Source organism: Benincasa hispida, chromosome 5 (assembly GCF_009727055.1).
Source record: "Benincasa hispida cultivar B227 chromosome 5, ASM972705v1, whole genome shotgun sequence".
Taxonomy (NCBI): Eukaryota; Viridiplantae; Streptophyta; class Magnoliopsida; order Cucurbitales; family Cucurbitaceae; genus Benincasa; species Benincasa hispida.
Window position 1 is genome coordinate 33126613 of NC_052353.1, and position 15184 is coordinate 33141796.

The 15184-nt window shown below is 34.5% G+C and overlaps 1 pseudogene; it reads left to right on the forward strand.

Moving 5' to 3' along the window:
- Positions 1-9957: 9957 nt before the first annotated feature.
- On the forward strand, positions 9958-10975 carry LOC120078118 (annotated as a pseudogene).
- The last annotated feature ends 4209 nt before the right edge of the window (positions 10976-15184 follow it).

Genomic DNA, 15184 nt, shown 5'->3' on the forward strand with positions numbered 1-15184 from the left:
CTTATCTCACATGAGACCTGATATATCCTATGCAGTAAGCGTTGTCAGTCAATTTATGCAGACTCCTTATGAGGAACATATGACAGCTGTTGAGCGTATTCTACGATATTTGAAAGGAACTCCTGGTAAGAGCTTAACATTCAGAAAGTTTGATAAATGGTGCATTGAAGCTTACACTAATTCTGACTGGGCAGGGTCGGTTGTTGATAGAAAGTCAACATCTGGGTATTGCACCTTTGTTTGGGGTAATCTGGTTACTTGGAGAAGTAAAAAAACAGGGAGTTGTAGCCAGAAGTAGCAAGAAGGTTGAATACAGGGCCATGAGTTTAGGGATATGTGAAGAAATCTGGTTGATGAAAGTGTTGTCAGATATTCACCAAGACATTGAGCTTTCGATGAAACTATTTTGCGACAATAAAGCAGCAATAAGTATTGCAAATAATCCAATTTAGCATGATCGAACCAAACATGTTGAGATTGATATACATATGCATTCCATATATTCCTTTAAGTCAGCAAGTTGCAGATGTGCTCACAAAGGGGTTACTCAGACAAAGCTTTGATTATTGTGTCAGTAAGTTGGGCCTTATTGATATCTATGCCCCAACTTGAGGGGGAGTGTCGAAAATAGCTTGTTAACCTAGGGGATGTTTTGTAATTTCTTATGCACCTAGGGTTTCTCATTGTCTATTTATTTGATCTATTCCCTTGTAATTTGTGGAGGCTAGGGTATGTTTTTCACCGAAAACAATTCTTGCCCTAAATGGGCTAATAAGATAAATTTATATGGAGAAGGGATCTCCAAGTAATTTCCTTTTTACCCTTAATGCCAATTAATTAAATAACCTCTTATTTAATTAATTGGCACATTAATTAAATAACGATATATTAAATCTAATTTAATATATATGGTTAATTAATTAATATAAACATCATGTGTTTATATTCTTCCTCCTCTCTATTATTTCTTAATCAATTAATTAACCATTAATTAATCAATTAAGTAACTATATTAAATCATATTTAATATAGAGTTAATTGACACATAAATATCACATATTTGTATGTATACATTTCTTTAGGAATCCAATTCATATAAATCTAATATTTGAATCTCTTACATAATTTTAGGCGAAAAGATTTGGAGTTCGAAGCAGGTGACAAGGTGTTCTTGAAAGTGGCACCGATGAAGGGTGTCCTGAGATTCGGGAAGAAGGGTAAGCTAAGTCCACGTTTTGTAGGCCCATTCGAGATTTTGGAGCGGGTCGGTTCTGTGGCTTACCGTTTGGCCTTGCCACCGTCCCTCTCCGCGGTCCATAATGTATTTCATGTTTTTATGTTAAGGAAGTATTTAGTGGACCCGTCGCATATGGTGGACTTTGAGCCATTACAACTAAATGAAAACTTGAGTTACAAGGAGAAGCCCGTGCAAGTTATGGCCAAGAAGGTGAAAGTTTTGCGCAGCAAGGAAGTGCCACTGATGAAGGTTCTGTGGCAAAACCATCAGTTTGAGGAAGCAACTTGGGAGCGAGAGGACGAGATGAGGGCACTGCACCTAGAGCTATTCTAGGAATTTTGGTTAATTTTAGGAAGAAGAAGTAGGGTTTTAAAAAGGTGGTCTTGGGATGCGTGCAAAAAGAAAAAAAAAGATTTTCTTTTTCCTTTCTTCTTCTTCTTCCTTCTCCAGTCCCCCACTCTACAGTCGCCGGTCTTCGCGCGCCTCCTCGCCATTCTCCATCGTCGACTACATCAGCTTCTTCGTCGGTCGTTTCTCCATTCGTTGACAAGTTACTTAGTCGATTCTTCTCCATCCACTACTCGACCAGACGCAGATCGTTCGTTCCTGCTTCGCGTCTCGTTCCAGCCACGTCGAGCTCTCCTTCCGCCTCTGTTCGTCCGCCGCACGTCAGTGTTCCGTCGATAGTCAAAGCCCAACGCGCGTCAGACCGTTCACCTTATTCGATTGCACACTAGAACAGTGTCGGTTGTCGCTGATTCGTGGTTGGTTCCGCCTGATTCTTCTATTTGGGGTAAGTGTCAGTTATATAAAATAAGTTGGGGTTTCATCCCCTAGTGTAAATAAGGTTATCTGACTTAATCCTTTTGGCAGCCCACTGTCTTTTGAGATTCTTGGGCCTAATTTCTGATTGATTTGCGGTGGTGAAGGAAGTTCTCGAGCAGAATAAGGTCTCGTTTTGGGACAGTACATTATCTTAAGGGAAGTGGTTTACTGCTGGTTGTTAGGCCTGCTGAGAAATTTTTATGTGTAAAACTGTGATGAAATCTGCTATAGGTTTTGTGTTAAATTTGATGTGTTGAATTTGAAGTATTCTTACTGTGATGAAGTTGGATATAAGGATTAAGGGGATACTATGATAAGGTTGAAGTATGAATATAATGAATATAATGTGTTAAGACCTGATGTTTGAGTACTGATGTATGAGTTATGAGTAGACTGTGAAATAGTTGATTGAAGTATGAGTAACGGTGTTAAAGTTTGATGTTGAGTCATGGCCTTGATTGCATGCTTATGTTTAATTATGTACTGGGTGTAAGCTTATGTCCATATGAGATTTTAGTGGCTATTAGTGTACCATTGGGCCATGCACATCGCATGTGTGAGCCTTCGGGCCCACACCCTATGCTTATGTACGGTATCTTTTTTTGGGATCACCACTTGTATTTATGCTGTGACCTTTGTGTCACTACTTATGAAAGCGTGCCTTCGGGTTCGCCCCTTATGCCTAGGCCTATGCCTATGTTTATGATGCCCTTGTGTATTTTTGGTCCAATGGATAAACTAATAGATCACTGAAGCAGCCCAAAGTATATTTTTATAGTCACCCCTTTTCTTTCCCTTTCCCTATTTTTCAAGTAAAATTAATGATAGACTGGTGCATGACAAGAGAGATCCGTGACCTGGCCAGGACGATTCACTGCTTCCGCATATAGTATTATGTTTTGAAACCTGGTTTAGGAGTTAGGAATTTTTCACTTTTATGCAAAATGTATCAATTTTATTATTTGACTATTTAATTTCATTCATTTATTTTTAGTAGGGTTTAGAGGTACCCGATTAGTAAATTATTTTATTTTATTTTGCTTTAGTTTATTTATTATTATTTAATTATGTTTTCCCAGCTCGATTGAGCTTTATTAAATAAAATTTTGGCTCTTGTATTTGATGCTTTAAAAGAAATGGGATGATTAAGCCTAAGCATGCATGAAGTAGCATCCTAGAATGTAGTAGGAAATTAGGGTCGTTACAAGGTAGTCATAGTAATTTTTCATGGTCGCCAAATAATCTTCCATCTTCATATTTCCTTTTCTGGTTTGCTGCACCACCTGTCTGTAGTAGCCCTCTTGAGATCTTGAATGAATGCCAAAGTACTCTTGAATGGCATCCCATAAAAGCTTTGCTAACCCATAAATTAGGTTGCAACTTCAAGGGTCACAAAGTTATATAGCCATCCAACAAGTAATCAATCAACAACTAACTATATATCATGCTACGGATTTGTAGCAGTAGACCTTCAGGTTCTTCCTCATGGACGTATGATGATTAATTGCTTAGGCGCAAGTGTCGTACCCATAAGATGTTCTTCCAACTTGTAACTCCTTAATATTATAAGCATTATGTTTTTCCATAAGAGAAATTTCCCTTATCAATCTCGATGGAAGTTTATTGATTTAGTAGGTTGGTAAATGAAGGATTGCCCACTGGACATGTACTTGATTGTACCTGGTACCTTTCCTTCCCAACGACTAGTTCATTATTGAGGTTAGTCGTCATTTGAGACGGGCCTGTTTGATAACGTTCCCATTTTCTATGTTCCTATTCCCGTTTTTCATTTTTCAAGAAACCAACTTGTTTGATAACTGTTCTTATTTCTTGTTTCTAAAATTTGAGAAATGTTTTTGAAAATGAGACCAAACTTGAAAAACTACAATCCTATTTCGTTTCCATTTTATGTAATTTCGTTTCTAAAGTGAATCAAAATATCAGCTTGGTTGGTTCTCATGGGCTTTGTGGTCTACGGATCAATTATCAACAATGAAAATTTTGTTTAATATTTATTTTTTTCCTATATTGATTTGGCTATATTTCTTTTAGGGGGTGTTTGGTTCACTAATATGAGTTGAATTGAGTTAGTACAATATACCAACTCGTTGTTGGACAAATATTGGTGGAGTTGAGTTGACATATTTTACCAACTCACCCCAACTCTCCCTTCTTCCCATGTTTTTAATGGCTATACCCATCGACCACTGTCACACTTCGAGAACTAACTTCAGGCTTCGACAACCACCTCTGATAACAACTCCAACGACAAACTCTGGGCTTTGACAACCACGTCCAATGAAAATTCTAATGACGAAATCCAGACTCCGACAACCATCTCCTGACAACTCCGATGACCAACTCCGAGCTCCGACGACCTTCACGCGACCAACTCCAACAACCAATTCTGGCCTCCGACAACCACCTTCTGTGACCCAACTCCGACGACCACCTTCACGTTACCAATCCGATGACCAATTGGCTTTGACAACAAACTCCGATGACCAACTTCGACTACAAACTCCAATGAAAATCACCTTCGATGATCACCTTTGAGCGATCAACTCCAATGACCAACTCGGGGCTTTGACAACCACCTTCGATGACAAACTCCGACAAGCGACTCTAATACCACCTTCATGCGACTAGCTTTGGGCTCCGATAGTCACCTTCGACTATAATCTCTAGCGAAAATCATCTTTGATGATCAACTTTGACGACCACTTTTGTCCGACCAACCCCGAGATTCGAAAACCACCTCCGATGACAAACTTCAACAACCAACTCCAATACACCTTCATGCAATCAACTTCAGACTCCAACTACTACCTACGACTACAAACTCTAGTAAAAATCATCTTCGATAATCAACTTCGACAACCACTTCCGACTACTATAAGACTGAGGACTGTTAAAGTATGTTGTAGGGTCGTTGATTATATAAAAAATATTATTTTGTCTACATTAAGTGCAACATTTATACGTAAAAATTTATAAAAAAATATTTTTATTTAATTGAATTCACATATCAAATGAGTGTTAAGAATATTTAGACGAAAAGTATGTACGTAGTTGGAAAGTATGTATGTAGTTAAAAAGTATGTAACATATAATAAAAAAATCATAAAACAAAAAAAAATTCTGGAACATTTTCCAATAAAAATTAGTGAAAAATAGAGATTTGTTTTTTTGATGATCTCCAAATTTAGAGAAAATAAAAGTGAAATAGTTGAAGAAATGGTGACATTTCATTGGCTGTTACGATGATGGGGGAGATTTTAATTAAAAAAATCATGACATAGTAAAAATATAGAGCAACAATAGGAAGAAGAAGAAAAAGAAGAAGATTATAATGAAATTCATGGAGAAAGATTAGCTAAAATCAAAAGTTTTGATTTTGCTTTGGTTTCTCATTTTATTTAAACATGTTTCTACAAGAAATGTAATGGGTTAATTGTTGTTCATTACCCAAAAATGAAAGAAAGAAAGAAAAGAAAAGAAAAAATCTAAAGATTAAAAGAAAAAATTGTAATCCATATTTTATTCAAACAAAAATGGGAAGAATTATTGAATAAAAAAGTTTCAAAACAAAAATAGTAATCATAAAAGCATATTATTGAATAAAAAAATTTAAAAAAACTGCATCGGATATCCAAATATATGAACTCTAACTTCACAAACATATGAACTCCAAACATCCTATCTCAACTTTATGCCCCAACCAACCTCTTATATTTCTTTCTTTCTTTATTATTTTCTTTATACTTATATGTTTAATTTAATTTTGAATTTTTCTAATACTTAGGGTTATATATTATTTTTATTTTCAAATTACAAATTTTCAATATGTATCTTTAAATATTTTTTTAATTTTAAAATTTAAAATTTAAAATTTAAAATATGCCTGTTTATATTATTTTATAATATGCATGCTTATATATTATTTTAAATTTAAATTTATTATTTTTAATAAATTCGAAATCGGTTAATATTTTATAATATATAAATTTTGTTTACTAAGATATTCATATAGGTTCACCTCAATATTTACAACTACAACACTTGCATAATAATATAATTGAGTCGTATTTGAGTCAACATCAACTCAAACAAATAAATTGAGTGAGAAATAATATGCGAATCAAGTAGCAACATATGAACTATAGAAACAATTGTACTATAGTTATTAATTTTGCATAAAGACTTATGTGTATTTGATAATGTAAATGTTTTATAACTATTTTTTATATTTTAATACATGCTATATATTTTTTATTTGACATAATTAAATTATAAAATAAAAGAAAATATTAAAGAAAAAAAACAAGAATGAGAACCAAAAAAAATTATTATCAAACAAATTTCCGTTCATGCTTTTTTTTTTTCAAGAAAGAAGAAACAAGAAACATAAATAGTTACCAAATACGTTTCTGTTTATTTCTTGAAAAATAAATAGAAAACAAAAAACGAAAAACGAAAATGTTATCAAACGTGTTCGAGAATAAAGCAGTAATATTGAGAGTTCTCGATTATCTTTATTGATGAAAGCTTAATGAATACAGTTGAGAGTTCCAACTCTTAAATACAACATCAATGAGGAAGAAGATAAAGCTCATATGATGGTTAGCCCAACAAAGAGATTGGATTACCTTCTGCAAATAAATGTTAAGTCAAGTCAAGAAGGAAGAGGTACATCCTAACAGAGAGAGGAGAGAGTGGATGGAAAGAGAGAGGAGAGAGAAAAATATATTTTTTAATGTCCTATTAAAATTTAGAATAATTAAAAATATATTTTAAATAGAAATAAGTATCTTTTAAACCTATTTTCAAAAACTAAAGATTAAAGTGACTAAACAAAAAATTTACCTTCCAAATAAACTTATTCTTAACAATTCAAAGATTAAAAAAATATTTTACTTTATTAAAAAAATAGAAAAAAAGGTCTTTTTAGTCTCAAAATTTTAAAGAATATGTGTGTTTAGTCTTTGAATTTTTGAAATATACCTTTTATTTTGTAGAACATGTGCATTTGGTTTTTAAATTTTTAAAATGTAACTTTTTAGTCGATAAATTTTTAAAAATATATTTAAAAGGTTAATGCAATAATTTTTATTATTATTTTAAGTTAGAAAATTAATTTTAAAAGATTATCTCTTGAAAAAGTTGAAACGAATACTTTAGAGGATCTTTTAAACCTATTCTTAAAAATTTGAGGGTTAAAAGAATACATTTTCAGAACTAAGAGACCAAATGCATCCTTTAAAAAACTCAAAGACTAAAAATGTATGTTTTGAAAATCCAGAGACCAAAAACACCCATCCTTCAAAACTTGGACTAAAAATATAATTTTCCAACAAAAAAAACGTTGCATTTTATTTGGCTTGGATAGATGTTCATGAATTAAGGATGTCTGCGAATAAGATTGTTGAGAATGAAAGATGACTATTTTGGTTGTAGATGAGAATATTATCAGAATTTTATGGTAATAAATTATCTTGGTAGTTAATTTTAAAAATTAATCATGGACACCTTTAATAAAATTTTAATAGATTAATTAATAAATAATGAATTCAATTCAAAGCTTTGAGTAAAATTAATTATGTAACAATCAATAATGACATTAATTAAATTATTAGCTACCAGTCAAGTGAGTAAATTATAATTAAAGTTATTTGATTACATATGTATGAATTTGATTAATTTATATAATTATGGTGTATTAATTAATAAAAAAAATTAAAAGAAAAATATAACATTTGGTAAAAATTAATGAATTATAACTAATCAATAATAAATTAATTATAATTATTAAAAATAACTTCATAAAATATTAATCGTAAATGAAAATTAATTAACTATATATAATTTATTAATGAATTAATAGTATTAATATATTGATTCTTTACAATTGATAATTTATGAATTTGAAATACTTAAATTCAAATATGACAATCCCAAATTTAATATAATTTTTTAAATTATAAATTTAATATTCACGTATTGATTAATTTTATTGATATATAAAATAAAAGAATAAATTTTATGTATTAAAAGAAAAAAGAGTAGACATAATAAAAAGAAAAGATTTTACAGATAGAAAAAATATCAAATTATTTATTGAAATAAAAAAAAAATACTGATCTATCAGCATCTACTAGTGATAAATTTCTATCATCGGTTTCATCACTGATACACATTGATAGATCTCTATCGGTTAGGGGTGTTCAAAAATCCCAATGGCTTGAAAAAACCAATTAATCCAACCCAACCCGTGCGGTTTGGGTTGGGTTATCAACTCATTTGGGTTGGGTTGGGTTCAAATAAATGAACATTTTATGAGTTAGGTTGGTTCATGGGTTTACCTAATATAACTCAAACCAACCCGAACGAACCCGAATTTATTATTAACTTTAAAATATATATTTTTATTATTTATAACACAATTATTTATACATATATTGATTTTAATTTTATTTAATTCCAATATCTTTTGAATAATTTATTCTTCAACAAGTTTCTTTGTACTTTAGAAAGAAAATTTTCACTATATAAATTAAAATTGGGTTGTTAATTTTAATTCAATATATGAAAATAATTAAATTAGATTTTTACATATTTAAGTTTTTTTTCTTTTTAGAACAAAATTTTAGATAAATGATCCGATTAACCCGAACCAACCCAACCCAACCCAAATATTTTATGGTTGGGTTGGATTGGGTTCATTTTTTAACCAAGGTTATTTGGATTGAAAAAATTTACAAACCGAATGTCTAAAAAGTCTTTCAACCCAACCCAACCCAAGAACTATCAATTTTTAGAAAAGAAGACTAAAATTTTGCTATTTTGTATAAATAATTTTTTATTTTTTATTTTATTTTGAAAATCCCCAAAAAAAAAAACTCACAATATTTAAATAATAATATATATCTGATGGCACAGTTCGTTCTCCAACACACCTCCGCAGGGCGCTCTGGTCTCTTTCTCAGTCGACACCGGCACTTAGCAACTCCAAGTATTCTTTCTTTCCCTTCTCTCTTGTGATTTTTCGCCTTCATTTAGGTTCTTCCTAGTTATATGTTTCTGTTCTTTCATATTTTGTTTTGGCCGATTGAACTGATGGATTATGCATTTCTTGTTTTTGTTTAGTTCTTTCCCATCTCTTTGTTGTCAGTTTTCGTCTTCACATGCGTTCTTGCTAGTTCAACGGCCTAGATTTCTATTGTTTTATCGATTAAATGTTTCTATTGTTTCATACTTTGTTTTGAGCGATTGAACTGATAGATTATGTGTCTTTTGTTTAGTTTTTCTTTCCCCTTTCTTTTGTCAGTTTTCGTCTTCACTTACGAAATATTTCTGCTCTTTAATATTTTTTTTACCGATTAAACTGATAGATTATGCATTTCTTGTTTTTTTTTTGTCAGTTTTCGCCTTGACTTACGTTCTTGCTAGTTGAACAGGCTAGATTTCTTTTCTTTTTATATGTTTTATCGATTAAAAATTTATGTTTTTTTTTTCTTATCGATTAAACTGAGAGATTATATGTTTCTTGTTTTTTTTCTAATCTTTCTTCGCTATTTTATGACCACCCATGTCGCCATTTTACTTGAACTAGGCTTTCACCTCTATTCTTTCTAATAGAATTGGTGAGGTCTCTCTCTCTTACATTTATTACGATTTGATGGATAGATGGGGTGTTTTCTTTGGGGAGCTCCATCTGATTGGGGATAATTTCTGCCCCAAAATTCGAAGATTAAACTGTAGATTTATGGTTCAATACATTTATACCATCAAGAAAGTTGTAGATAGGAGTGAAATTAAGGTTTTCTTTTCTATTTAATAAATCTTGGCTTCATTGACAGGCGTCTTGGTGCTACCCATCAAGCAATCCAAACAGAATGAGACTTGGAAATATGTGTACGAAATTTTGGGTTATACTTAATCAAATTTCGAACATGTAATTAGTTTATTTAGGAGATTCACTTTCATTGTTCTATCAATGGGTTCGATTCCTGTTCATGTTGCTTTCATCATGGATGGGAATAGGAGATTTGCCAAGAAAAAGAAGTTGGCAGAAGGGGCTGGCCATAGGATTGGGCATTTGGCTTTGACGTTCATGCTCAAGTACTGCTATGAATTGGGTGTGAAGTGTGTGACAGTCTATGCCTTCAGCATTGATAATTTTAGAAAAAGTCCAGAGGAAGTTCAAAGTGTGATGGATCTGATGTTGGAAAAAGTTGAATTGTTGATAAGAGAAGAAAGCCTTGTGAATCGATATGGAGTTAGACTTCGCTTTTTAGGAAACTTAAATTTATTGAGTGAACCTGTTAGGAGAGCAGTTGAAAGAGCTATGGTAGCCACCAGAAACAATAACAGAGCAGAACTTGCTATCTGTATCGCTTACACTTCCACTGATGAAATTGTTCATGCTGTTCAAAGGTCTTGTGAAGAGAAATGGATATGATTTAGGCAAATTAGCAGTGGCTGAAAATCGTGAGAACTCCATAACATTACCCGATGTTGAGAAGCATATGTTACTCCCGACCCCGATATGTTAATTCGCACATCTGGAGAGGCTCGTTTGAGTAATTTCCTTTTGTGGCAGACCTCTTTATGTTATTTGTATTCTCCTTCTCTAATTTGGCCAGAAATTAATTTTTGGCATTTTATGTGGGCAATATTGAATTATCAAAGAAACCATCTTCATTTGGTAAAGAAAAGGAAACAGTTATAAACTTCATTAGTAGTTGTCTCAAAGAAATAGATTTGATTATTATTATCGAGGTTCTGGTTTTTTTGTTCCCCATATTATTATTGGATAAGTTAATGTAACTCAATTATCTCCTTTTGGAACACCTCTTATGTATATTGTATACAAGTTATAATAATTGTACAACCTTTTTTTTTTTGGGGCAATTTCTGTCTATGTCTCAACAACGGAGATATTTTGAATTACAATTGATATGAAGTGAGTATTAAGTTTATATGCTACCTTTCTCAACAACAGGTATTTTGAATTACAATTGATATGAAGTAGTATGTGTTTTTTTTTTCTTTGTTTCCTTGCTGTAATTCAATTTGGCCAGTAGAGATTAAAGTTGACATTTATTAGTTTGGTATCCTCCACCTGTAATTGAGTATGATAATTCAAAAGCATGGACCTAGGGTTTTATTTTGTTGTAGAATTAGAATCTCTTATTGTAAGCTTTGTAATCATCTTAGTTTTGAATCATTATTATTTTTATTTTAACATAAGAAGCAATTGATCCACATCATATGTCAATGTTTAATTAAAAAAAAAAAAAGAGTAAAAATGAGTTTCACCCATCAAATTTTACAATGAGTTATTTAACCTACATCATTTTGTATATTATGGTAACTTACCTGTCATCTAGTTATCATCCTGGGTGCAAGCTAGCTAGTTGCAGGGTAACTTAGGCAATAAGATCTCAGTGTATTATGGCATATGTTGAAAATAAGTGTTGTAGCCCTAGGGGCAGTTTTGTAGATTAGCCTTGACCTAGGGTTTTCTACTGGTCTATTTATTTGAGTTGTCGCTCTTGTGTTTGAGATCATCAGAAAATAATAAAAAAATAGTCTAGCATCGTGATTTTTTCTCCCTGTTCTAGGGTTTTCCACGTAAAACATTGTGTTCACTTCTTCCATCTTTTTCATCATGGTATCATAGTCATCCTGATCGATTGGGACCAGGAGAAATAGTTCTGGCCATTTAGCTTTTCTCCAATAATAAACCTTGCAGAGTTTCCCATTGATCCAGACAAAAAATTTATTGTGGGTAAAGTAGGGAAAGAATTTACCGGATTCTCAGAATACATTGGTAAATTGGCCGAGAGATCTGGGTGAATTGGTTGCGAGTTTGCACCAAGAACTGCTCCGAAAGTTACAATTTGCTGTTGAAGATGAGCAAACTGTCGTTGGACCTCATTTGGGGAAAAACTTACGGGATCTATATTACCCTGATTCCCTAGAGTCGATTGCTGTCCAAGAAACTGACTCTCCAAACTCAAAGCCTATTGGCTGATTGGTGCTAGTGCCGCCACTTGAAGCCACCGGGATCAGACCGCGAGGCGCGCCGCTGCTGCTTGGTGCGGTTGTGAGGCTATTCACCCAAGCGCTACGCAAACGATCAGATCCATGTTGATCGAATGGAGGAACAAAAACTGGGTTGATTCGAGAACCGGCTCCGGTGTGGGAATCTAGCCGCACTGGTTGAAGGGAGTCAGCTGCGTGGTGGTCGGCTTGACCGGCTTCGACTCCGACTGCACCTGACGGAAAGGACAACGATTGGTGCGAGTACAGATGGATGGCGGCTCGGTCGAAGCCAACGGCAGCTGGAACGTTCGACTGCGACTGGATCGAGTGTGTCTGGTGGGTCTTGACTGGGCGGTTGGAGCCGATCTGCTAGGCGACTCAATCTAGGCAGGGTCCTGTTGCAGCCATGAGTGGTGCTGGCTAAAGAAGATGTGGTAACGTGGTCTGGAAGTATTGTTCAACGACTGCCTGTGTTACGACGACAACATCAACGTTGGTGGGGCCACTAATTTCTGCGAAGGCTCTCGAGGGACGTCATAAATTTGGCTACCTAACGGGTGAGATACCAAAGCTAAGGCCTAGTGACCCTCAAGAACATATCTGGAAAGCAGAGGATTCTTTGTTACGATCAATATTAGTTAATAGCATGGAACCATAAATTGGCAAGTCATTACTGTATGCTTCAACCGCTCGGGATATCTGGGATGCAGTGCAGAAATTATATTCAAAGAGACAAAATGCCTCTCTATTGTACACATTACATAAACAGGTCCATGAATGTAAACATGGATCAATGGATGTGACGTCCTACTTTAATAAATTATCTATACTGTAGCAGGAGATGGACTTGTGTCGTGAGATGGTCTGGGATTGTCCGTGTGGATGAGTACAACATTTCAAGATTGAGGAAACAGATTGAGTGTATGACTTTCTTGCTGGGTTGAATTCTAAGTTCGATGATGTACGTAGTTGGATATTGGGACAGCATCCAATACCCTCCCTTACGGAGGTTTGCTCGAAGGTTTGTCTGGAAGAAGACAGATCAAGTGTCATGAATAACCCCATAATCTCCTTAACCGATTCTGCTGCCTTTACTACAAAATTTTCTGAATCTGAGAGTGATAAACAGAATAGTAGATCCCCTCCTATTTGTGAACACTGCAAAAAGTCATGGCATACTAAATATCAATGTTGGAAGTTGCATGGAAGACCTCCGAATAGCAGACGACGTCAGTCATATGATAAGTCAAACCCTGGAAAAACTATTGTGAGTGATTCAGCGAGTGGAAATCCTCAGACTCAACCTTCGGTAGATGGTCAGAATAATTCAGGTGTTGTTGGTGTCAGTGCCATTACATAGTCAAGTACGATTCAGTCCTTTGGTCTTATTAGTGTCAATGATAAAAAACCATGGATTATTGATTCAGGAGCTATGGACCATCTAACTGACTCATGTGATCAGTTCATTTTGTATTGTCCGAGTGCTGGTAATGAAAGAATTAGAATTGCAGTTGGGTCATTTGCTCAGGTTGCAGAATAGGGCCATCTTTCACCATTTGAGGGCTTAATGTTATGGGATGTGCTACATATTCCAAAAATGGCTTATTTGTCAGTAAAATTACAAGAAATCTAGGTTGTCAAGCTGTTTCCTCACTTGATTCTGTTTTATTTCAGGATCTAAGCTCGGGGACGACGTTTGACACTGTCCGGCACGATAAGAGGCTTTATTTCTTGATTGCAAATGCTTCCTTTAGGGATTGTTTTAGGGCCAGTTTCGTTTCTTCTTGTTATTCTACTTCTGAAAAAGATTTTATGTTATGGCATTTTCGCCTTAGGCATCCTAGTTTTCAATACATGAAATATTTATTCCCTCATTTGTTTGGTAATGTTGATATTTCTTCTTTAACTTGTGATGTGTGTATTGGGGTTAAACAACATCGTGTCTCGTTTTACTCTAAGCCTTACAAGCCATAAGTCTTTTCACCCTTATCCATAGTGATGTTTGGGGTCCTTCACCTATCACCATCGGTATTGGCAAACGTTGGTTCGTGACCTTTATTGATGATCACACTCGGCTTACCTGGGTCTTCCTTCTTACAGATAAGTCCGAGGTATCATTTGTGTTCCAATAGTTTTATACCATTGTGGAGACCCAGTTCAACACGAAAATTTTCATTTTACGGAGTGATAACAGGCGTGAATTCTTCAACAATTCCTTTTGGGATTTCCTAGCATCTAAGGGGGTTGTCCACCAAAGTTTTTGTGTGTACACCTCTTAGCAAAATGGAGTGGCTGAACGAAAGAATCGTCATTTAGTTGAAGTTGCTCGTTCCCTAATGTTGTCCACTTCCTTTCCTTCCTATTTATGGGGGGATGTTATCTTTATTGCAGCCCATCTGATTAATCGCATGTTTTCTCATGTCCTAAAATTTCACACCCCTCTTGACTATTTCAAAGAGTTGTATCAAACCACCCGCCTTATCCCTGACGTGCCTCTTCGGGTGTTTGGGTGTGTTGTCTTTGTAAATCCCACGATCCTAATCGCACAAAGTTTATCCCTCGTGCTTAGAAATTTGTGTTTGCTGGGTATACTCTCCATCGATGTGGGTATAAATGTTACCACCCACCTTCTCAAAAGTATTTCGTTTCCATGGATGTTACCTTTCTCAAGTATCGACCTTTTTTTCCTATTAGTCATCTTCAAGGGGAGAGTTTTAGTGTAGAGACTAATTGATCCACATCTCCAATTCCATTAGAGTTGTCATCTGAACCTGAGCTTACCTTAAGAAGTAATGACACGATTCTCCCCACCAATGAAGTCCCATGGATAACATACTTTAGGAAGAATTTTAGGAAGGAAACAGTGCCACCTGTTGCTTCTCCGGCTTCGATCCATAAGTCTGACCCAGCGTCAGCTCCAGGTACTTGTATTCCTATCTCTAATGATATTGATGCTTGTTCTAAGAATGATACGTGCAATGTGGGTAAAAATGAAGAACTTGTCAATGTTGTGCCAAGGACGCCATGTGCAGTGGAGTTGCGATTGAAAATAACTGTGTTGAGGAAACGACT